The sequence below is a fragment of the Ctenopharyngodon idella genome, chromosome 6 (genome assembly GCF_019924925.1).
Source record: "Ctenopharyngodon idella isolate HZGC_01 chromosome 6, HZGC01, whole genome shotgun sequence".
Taxonomy (NCBI): Eukaryota; Metazoa; Chordata; class Actinopteri; order Cypriniformes; family Xenocyprididae; genus Ctenopharyngodon; species Ctenopharyngodon idella.
The window spans coordinates 16,465,490-16,472,746 of record NC_067225.1 but is presented as its reverse complement, the minus strand read 5'-3'; the positions used below and the strand labels follow the sequence as shown (position 1 = coordinate 16,472,746).

The window sequence follows — 7,257 nt, the reverse complement described above, 5'->3', positions numbered from 1 at the left end:
TGGACATGGTTCATAAGAAGCCCATTAATTAGATGCATTTGGGCCACACTTTATTCAGACAGCGTGAAAGAGCTGCGTGTTCACTTCTCACCCTCTCCATAGAGGCCCGTTGTTTAATTGTTGGCAATTCACCCTCTGGATCATATTTTCAACGAGAGAGACTTGAGTTTCACTGTGTCGATCATGTGTGGAGAGCATTTCTTCACAACGGACCGGAGTCCCAACATGTCGATCATGTTTGGAGAGAAAGCAACTCGATATATTTGTGCAGAAAGTGAACATCCACAGGGTGCAGTTCGAAATTTCACTCCTTTGGTCTCTCTCACCTCCCAATTAGTAAGCATAACATACAAGAATATCGTTGAGGGATTAATAACTGCTCTGTAGATGGCAATAGAGCAGACAGATACCCAAACAGCCGATCACGTTGGCACCTTTCACGTCTCATTTCCTCTCTCTGGAGCCTTGGAAAGAAAAGAAGACACTGACAAATCTAAAATGAGAGATAAATTAGATTCAGATGTGGCTGGTGTTTTGTTATTATGATGAGGTTGGCCAGTATCATATTTTCCACGTTTGAAATAAGGCAGTCTTGTCTAGGATGGAAAGCTTAGGCAGAGGAGTCGTTTGTCATTCGTTTTCCGCCACATAATTATTTTGGGTCGCGTCGATTGAATATCTGATTCGGCTAATGAATTCGGAGGATTAATTTCACTGCAACAAGGCATCAATTGTTTCCAGTAAAGGGATGCTGAGTGCAGGGATGCCGCACAATGTTTTTTGTTCAGTAAACTGATCATATGCTGTTGTGTACTAATGGTGTTTGCGGAGGGCTGCATTGATCTGCAGGCTCTCTACTTTGCATTGTCCAAACGATATCCGAGATGCCGATGAGTAATAGCAAAGTACTGTCCCCTCTCTCCACCACAACAATATGTTGTGGCCAGGTACTAATAATTCTGGATTTGCAAAGTGAGTTTTATGGGACTCGGTTCCACTGTGGCCTGCTGGTCTGAAACCTCAGCGGTTGACGGTTGTGTTGTTTGTGTCGCTTTCCATCACTAGCCTAGACGAGCAGCTTCATTGGCTATGACATAGTAGGTAGAACAAGAGAGAGAGAGGAAAGTTCACGACATTCACTGTGCAGCAGGAAGGTTACAGACAGCACTGTATCCATTTGAATGAATAGCAAGTAAATATTCAGGGTGCAACATACAGTCAGAGGAGCATTTCAAATAAATACTTACATGCGTCCGGTCACCACAACTTCATTGTTCACGCTATGGTGAACGTGATTTCACAAAGTACAACATCCTGGAACAATTATATCGCCTATAATTATTCCAGAAATATGCTTGTATTTCATATAAATTGGCATTGCAATATTCTATAAACATTACAGACATCCACAGTCAGATCTTAATAAACACAGAAACTAAAATAAAAATCACTCCAGTCACATTTTTGGTCAAATTTACATTTCTTCATGACCCTGAATGTGCATTCTCAGACAGACAGCCCACTGGGGAATCATCCTGTGCTGGTTAGAGCCCATGATACACTCAAATACAAACCAGTGGAAGCCTGTTAGTAATGAGGAAAAGACTTGAATTCCTAGGGCATTGGCAAACTGATTCTACACTGAAAGAAATTAAGGAAAGCAGAAAAAAAAAGAAAAAAAAATGTGGCTTACTATCACTTTTTAGATCTATGTTGGATGTTCTAGGGGGATGAGATCTGGGTATTGAGCCGATTAAAACCGGTTGAGTATCTGCAGACTTTCCCTGTTAATTAAGGGATATCACATAAAATGAGGGGAAGCATGCTTCAAGGGGCACCCTTTGGAGTCTCCCTGTCTTTACTCTGCTTTGATTACTGTTTACAACTGTTCACACCAAGGACGATAACTATGATGATAAAGATAAAGATATAGTTTTATTCTAAATGTAAAAGAATAGCAGAGTCCACACCACAACTATAACGATAACGGCAAAAATAGAGAAATTATATTGTTCAAGTCACTTTCACAATGAATTTTTCCAGCTGATGAACGATAAAAACATTGACAGCCAATTAGAATCCATCCTGCTTTAAAGAGCTTGAGCATTTAAAGCAGCAGACAAAACTGCAGCACGCTTATAATAAATATTATGCGTTGGTGTGGATGCTGATGTTATAGTTATCTTTATAGTTATCGATCTTAGTGTGAACGGGCCTTTATTCAGGTCAAGAGGGCAGTTAATGAACATTACTGTCAATGGCGGATTACACACGCATCTCCAAATTATAGTGTACAATTAAAGTTATCGTACTGCAATGTCTTTTTTTTTTTACTGTAAACAAAAAGGACAGTGGAAAGGGCACTCAGGACACCAAGGCATAGAAACATTTAATGAAACATTATGGACAATTCATATACACTGTCCAGGGACAAAATGGTTTTAGATTTCAGATACTTACAGTACTATTGCATTTTCATTTCCTCCCACAGCAAACACATCATCCCAGTTTTGTTTATTTTGCACTTACTTCTACTTTGTGGAGTTCATAAAATCCAAACAAGAGTAAAGTTTGGACTCGAGAATATTGGATCAGCCTAACATTTCTTCATAGCACTCACCAAATTTATGCCAGCAAAGTGTAGGACTCATTTCACAACCACAAGTTTACAGGTTTTTCTCACTGGTGCAGACCGACAGCCTCCACATTCCTTGCTTCTCTAAAAGACAAAAAGAAAAAAATGGTTCCACTTATGTGTTTCATAAAGAGGTTTCACCAGACTATACAAAACTAACCAAAATGTAGCTGGTGTCTTTCAATAGGCCAGATTTGCAATGCCTGTTATAGTATATAACTGACAGTACAGTATCATTTTGAGATGTCATGTTTGGTTTTTGGTTTTGATTCATGTCCATGTTTTCATGCCTTTTATTTTGAAGTTTTCATTTGTTTGCCATATGATTTCCCTGACCCTATCATGTGATCTTGTCATGTGCTTCCCCTGTTTATAGGCTTGTCCGACTTCGTGCAGCACTGCGCAGACCAATCGGTGGCTGACTTGAAGCAGTGCATACCGGTTAGAAATTTTGTCCAACTTGAGACAGCGCCAACTCCACGTGACTGTGACGTATGGCATCAAAGTACCGTGAGAGCGATTCGAGAGCAGTCGGCTGAGTCAGCCAGCGCAGCTTCTCCAGAGCAGCTGTACGAGCTCTGATGACGACACAGCTGTTTCACGATTGGCCGGATTTACCGCATGACAACAATCACGTGTTTCGTGTTTATCACACCTTCAGTTCCACTAATGCTCACAAATCTGTATTTTTATAACAGTAAAAGCTCTTTTCATGTAGTCGCAATGTTATATTGTGTCATGTTTATCAAAATAAAACTGATGAAATCGTAGACCCCACTTCTTTGGTATTTAAATAGTATATGCGTATGTTGAACTTTACTCTTGTACAAACAGACACTGTAAGCAATACATAATGAAAATGCCTCTGAAACAGCTGTGTATTTGACAAATATTGCATTTATTTCACTTAAGCTGTGATAAAGTATGCAAATGCAGCGCGAGCGTCACTACTGTAAGCAGAAAGTGTTTGACTTCACGTCTCCATTTTCAGCTCCTCCCCGACTGCATGTGGCAACTCTCGCTGATCGGATGCATCCAGCCGCAGCCGATGACGACCACACCTGTAGGTTTGTGTCACTTTCTGATTGGTTCATTGTTTCATTAGGTTCAGGTGTTCCTTGTTAGATATAATAATTTGTTACATCTATAGTGCTTTTCTGGATACTCAAAATGCTTTACATATGGAAGGGGGAATCTCCTCAACAACCACCAGTGTGCAGCATCCACCTGGATGATGCGACGGCAGCCATATTGCGCCAGAACGCTCAGCTTATTGGTGGAGAGAAGACAAAAGTGATGAAGCCTATCAATAAATGGGAATGATTAGGAGACAATGATGGACAGAGGCCAATGGGCAATTCTGGCCAGGATGCCGGGGTTAAATCCCCAATCTTTTTCAAAGGACAAATGCATGTGAGTCTCGTAGAACTATAAATGTTCCGTTCAAACAGCAAATTCCATGTCTCTGTATGAACGTGCAATGAGAATCAAGCCCGTATAAAGACAGTGACCAAAGTAATATTAAAGATGGCGGCATCCATAAAACCGAAAAGTCTCATCACTTGTTTTGATATGACAAGAGTCCAATCGAGCCATGAGATTATCCGTCAAGTTTTCATTAACTGCCAGCAGGTTTTAGGCTATATCTGGGTGGACAGCGGCTGTCCAGCAGCTATATCACCCTGTAGCCCAAGACTGGTTGCCCACTGAACCACTGAAGCTAAGCAGGGTTGAGCCTGGTTAGTACCTGGATGGGAGACCTCCTGGGAAAACTAGGTTGCTGCTGGAAGAGGTGTTAGTGAGGCCAGCAGTGGGTGCTCAACCTGTGGTCTGTGTGGGTCCTAACACCCCAGTATAGTGACAGGGACACTACCCTGTAACAAGCATCGTCCTTTGGATGAGACATTAATCCGAGGTCCTGACTCTCTGTGGTCATTAAAAATCCCATGGCACTTCTCATAAAAAGAAGGGGTGTAACCCTGGTGTCCTGGCCAAATTCCCTCCATTGGCCCTTACCAATCATGGCCTCCTAATAATCCCCATCCATTGAAATGGCTCTATCACTCTCTCTCCTCTCCACATATAGCTGGTGTGTAGTGAGCGCACTGGCACCGTTGTACTGTGGCTGCCGTCACATCATCCAAGTGGATGCTGCACACTGGTGGTAGTTGAGGAGAGACCCCTGATACGATTGTAAAGCGCTTTGGGTGTACAGTAGTATATATGAAAGCGCTATATATAAACGCCATTCATCTGAGTAGCGTGTGACACAAACTTACGGGAGCAGCTCTGGTGGAGAACAGACTTATGTAAAACCTTCAGATGACACAAAGCTCATATTTTTGTTGCTGTAAGTTACCGAAAGTGAAACACGAAAACCCACAACACACGGTAGACATGCATTGTGCAGCGCAGAGTGGTTCTCTTGCATTCTATGACATGAGATACAATAGTTGTCCAGTCCGGTTCAGTTCACACAGCGTTGGTTTTCCAAGAATGCGGTTGTGAGTCCCGAAAATTTACAAGTGTGAGTTTGGTTATAGAATGCGGTTGTCACGCCCGTAAATAACCAAACTGTGTGTGAACTTAACCGTATTAAGGACTGACAACCGCATTCTGCTGCTGTGTGAACGTGGCCATTCTGTAATATGATAACTCAACTGTTTAACTCTAGGGGAGTTGGAAAATGAGCCTATTTTCAAAAAAAAAGTGGAGTGTTCCTTTAATTAGAAGCTTGTTTACATCCCTCAACTTGTCTGTTTGAAAAAGACTTCTTACTCAGTGAATAATTGAATCATAGGCTATACTCAAAACAATGGTTCATTCAACACCATGTTCAAATAATTTTTAAATGCCACAAAATTTGAAGCAACTTTAACAAGTCTACATTTGTGTAAATAAAACAACTGTGATTAATAAAAGCAGGTATTACATTCCTTGTGGCTAACAACTCTATGTATCTGTACTTGAGAATACATCTGTGTATTGCTGTTTGTTAATTTTTTTTATTGATAATAATAATTAAATGTGTCCCAATTTATTTTGTTGCAGTCATGATTCATGATAAAGTCATAAACATATTTCCAGTATGTTCCATTTCTAACGTTACTATTAAAACACTTGGTACACTCCAAATGCACATATCAGCACATACAGTAAAAAAAAAAGATGGTTCTCAATTCACCAAAAGTGGACCAATTCAGTCTGAATAATGAACAAATGGTTTAGACTGGGTTTTGACCAATTTCAATTTAAGATTCATTGCTTTATTATAACATGATCAGAATGTAACATTTGTTATTCTCAAAGACAGGACATATGATTCAAGTAGGAAAGAATGGAATATTGTTGTATGGACCATTGGCATACAGTATGATGCACTCTGACTTGTCCTCCCCTGTGAGCAGCGTTAGTCTGCTGCGATGCATGAGCCATTGTGAGCATGGCAAACGTTATACCAAAACAAACAGCATTCAGGTTACAGGCCAATCGATCTCCAGTCATTAGCCATGTGCGTGTGGCGCCACTGGATGACCAGCAGAGCTTAGGGGTAACCCAACCTGCCTTTAATGAGACAGCACCCTAGCAAGCCACAGATAATTGATTCTGGTCAAAAAGGCTTTGTGTCACAGGAAACGGGACAAAATCTGGAGGCCAAGATGGACGCAAAGATTTAGAGCAAACTGATAAGAGCTCAGGACAGGACGTAATCTATTATTCATCCCTCCGAGCTGACATTCCTGGAATATGTGGGGCAAAAAGTATTTTTTTTTTCTATCTAAAATTACTGGACAGAAAACAGTTATTCATTGTGAAGTTGGGTGAAGCACTATTCTCGGTAACAACAAAGGTAACACTTGAAATATTTTCAGTGTGACATACATCATTCATAAAGAAACTTGGCTAGTTCTGACTGAATAGATTCCCATTAGTGCTCTACCATACCCATAACTCTCAGCTTGTCTTTGCCTGACTATGTAGAGCGCACGGACACACTGTCTACTAATAAACCCCGAATGGCAATGAGGAGGCGCATAGAACAAACTGTCAGACCAAATTGGAAATCATAAAGTATTCTATAAATACAAGTTGTGTCTTGTCCTCACCTAGCCTAATTTATTCCATTTTCTACATGGAGTTAGTGAGTCCTCCTCCACATTAGGGCAGTTCATTTACAGTAGGAGTCTAGTGAGGACTAGTACATTACCATGGGGCAGAAGCCGGATCTCTAATAGACGGGAAGAGAACTGGAGGGCAGTTCCCGCTTGTGGAATACTGATGATTAAGTCTGTCCTGGGTCCTAAGAGGAGAGTAAGTGCTGAACAGCCAGCCGGAGTTGGAACACGCTTCTGCAAGCAGGCAGTGCAGAAGACTCAATGAGATAATGATGTACCTGTCCTCCACTATAACTCTAATCATGTCTCACCTCCAGATCAGGCCTTTATAAGGTCACAACTAATTCACTGCTAGAAATTAAATATCCTGTTTTGTTTTAATGAAGGGTGCTTTTTTATATAAAGAAAAACAGAGAAGAGGAAGGGAAAGAAAAAGGCTAAGCGGAGCATAATTATCCACCATGACTTTTATGTAAGCTTTTTCCATGTCTAATTATACAATGACAA

General features: G+C 40.9%; 1 pseudogene; it reads left to right on the top strand.

Moving 5' to 3' along the window:
• The first annotated feature begins 4,299 nt into the window (after positions 1–4,299).
• LOC127515021 (uncharacterized) lies at positions 4,300–4,424 on the top strand (annotated as a pseudogene).
• The last annotated feature ends 2,833 nt before the right edge of the window (positions 4,425–7,257 follow it).